The sequence below is a fragment of the Oratosquilla oratoria genome, chromosome 5, assembly GCF_046742065.1.
Source record: "Oratosquilla oratoria isolate Oo_2021 chromosome 5, ASM4674206v1, whole genome shotgun sequence".
Taxonomy (NCBI): Eukaryota; Metazoa; Arthropoda; class Malacostraca; order Stomatopoda; family Squillidae; genus Oratosquilla; species Oratosquilla oratoria.
In genome coordinates this window covers 69,445,048-69,447,547 of record NC_134781.1, presented here as the reverse complement: position 1 = coordinate 69,447,547, position 2,500 = coordinate 69,445,048, and the positions used below count along the sequence as shown (strand labels likewise).

The 2,500-nt window shown below is 39.8% G+C and overlaps 1 protein-coding gene across 3 annotated transcripts in view; it reads left to right on the top strand.

Annotated features, from left to right (window-relative positions):
• LOC143025531 (acetylcholine receptor subunit alpha-like) overlaps positions 1–2,500 on the top strand; it is a 339,726-nt gene that overhangs the window by 281,544 nt on the left and 55,682 nt on the right. The gene's annotated exons all lie outside the window — the stretch shown is intronic.

The following is a 2,500-nucleotide window of genomic DNA, read 5'->3' as shown; positions in this document are numbered from 1 at the left end:
ACATAAGCCGGCAAACGTTTATCATTCTTCCATACCTGAGGAGTATACAGTTAAAGCCATAGATTTCCTATCCTACCCATGTTCAGCCAAAGATAGCGGGGACAAAAGAATTGAAAGATTGGTAGAAGGAATATAGTAGCTAAAGCTTTGTTGTCACTGGACTAGTTTAGTATCCGCTAGTGCTAGAGACTTGTAAACTACCCCTCTAGTTTCCCAATATCAACGGAAAGTTAATAAACTTGCCTATAAACTATCCTAGTGTCAACACTTACTTGCCCTTGGGTAAGTTAACTTGCAGCTGGCACTAGTCCTTGTCAACGAGGCAGAACACCCTTTCTGGAAAATTCACCACACACTACTCTAATTTCGACCAATCCCTCCTTTCGACCACTAATATCCTTAAATTTCACCTATACCATCTCTATGACTTTATATATTTCATACAACATTGTCTACAAGGATAGAAACGCTGGTTATCGAAGACAATATACAAATAGTCCTTCAACCATTCGTGCCTTTTCCCCATCTGTTCCACACTAACACTTTTACCCTTTTCCGTTTTTTTATAAACGTCTGTGGTGCAGGTAATAAGTCAATTTTGTTTATTGGGTATTGATAGTATTGGGATTTGATGTTTTTACCTGCGGAGACATTTATTTATACCCATATGGGAACACATTTTCAACGAAATCGTGTTTTACCGCCATCTTGCGGTAGGTGTAATATTCACATAAATATACCAAATGGGTTTTTCTCTCATATAAGGGATGTAGGCAGCCAAAGAACGTACCCACCCTCACCCATCCAGTACCCTATTCCCCGTCCACTGCCTGAGTCAAAAACAATGTAGCAGGATGCACAACCTCTCCAGCAAAGCTCGGCAGACAAAGCTGGTTTACTGCCACTATTTCTTGATACAGCGATCTTCTCTTCTCGCCTACGTCACTTAACTATTTACTCACAACCACTCTCCACTAACATCTATCTCTTGCCTTCTCCTTTCTCTACTCAGCAGACATTTCCCTCTTACACAAGGCACCCTTCTTCCCCTCAAGCTTACTCCACCCATCTCTGTCTTCCACACTCTTTTTGCTAGCCCTCTATCACTCATTCTTTCCATATGCCCAAACCACCCCAATATCCTCTGATGACCCCTGTCCGCCAGCTCCTTTTCTAACCCTATTATCCGCCTCATCTCATTTCTCACTTTACACATCCTCGTAACCCCCAACTATATTTCTTAAACACTTCAAACCTAACACATTTAAATACCTCTTTTCTGACTACCTTAAACTCCAATTCTCTGCCTCGCACAGTGTCGAAGGCACGGTCACTCACTCACGAAATCTCTTTACTTTCATCCTCATCTTCCTATTTTACATGACACTTTTTACTCCCCCAACACAGTCACTTATATTCCTCCACACTTTATCTCCATCCCTACTCCTCCATTCCCTGCTACATGTAACCCTAAACATTTAAAACTCTACTTCCTGAAGCCTCTCTCCTTTAGGGCTTACCCCCCAACTCGCTGCGCTTCTCTCCCCTTATACATCTCATCACCTTATATTTTCCCACATTTGTTTTCGAATTTCTTCTCTCAAATACTTTTACAAAATTCACTACTAGCTGCCTTAAACCCTCACCTTCCACTTTCCTCCACTAACACTAACCATCCCCAAACCTCGGTAACTGTTTAGGACACCCCTACTGACCAGAATTATACATCATTTGTCTATGTTAGGGTTTAAACATTCCTACTCGTAAATGAATAATGACACTTACCTACTACATTTGTCCTTTGTTTATGCTGTTCCCCTGAACCTGTTCTTTACCCCTTCTATATCTCTGCCTCTTCTGGGTTCCTTTGTGGTGTGGATGAAAATAGTCCTACCACTGTGTTGCCCATGTATGTCGAAAAAGGTGACTAAATGGGACAAAGGATCCTACACTGTATGTTCTTCCTATGAAAGGTTAAGGCAATAAGAAGATCTGAGAGGGTAACTCCAACTATAACATTGACAATTGAGTCATCAAATTTGCGTGGTTGTGGTACAGTGAAGAGATTACCAATTTGTTTTGTGAGAAGGAAGATGAATGTGTTGATGTTGAATGAAACTAAATAAATGTAATAGTACAAAAACACTCACAGAATAGCAGAAAATTTAGCTATACGTTTAAATATGTATAAGTATGGTATTTACAAATTATTCGTATATAACATATATTTTGATAATCTGTGCTTCTTTAAATTGAATATCCACTATCGGAGAAAAAAAAAGTTGTTTGAAGATACGTATATTGTGATCACTGTCTGTGATCCTCTTCGGCGTTATTTTACCAATGTGTTAAAACATTTAACTCGATCGCACTGTTCTTCTTAGTTGAATCATAGGGTGTAATCGCTACATTAGAATGACCATATAGCACCTCCTTTTCTCAAGTTGTAACTAAGCGTATTTGCCATTCCCGTAGTATGTACGCTGTAGCTACGTAGGCT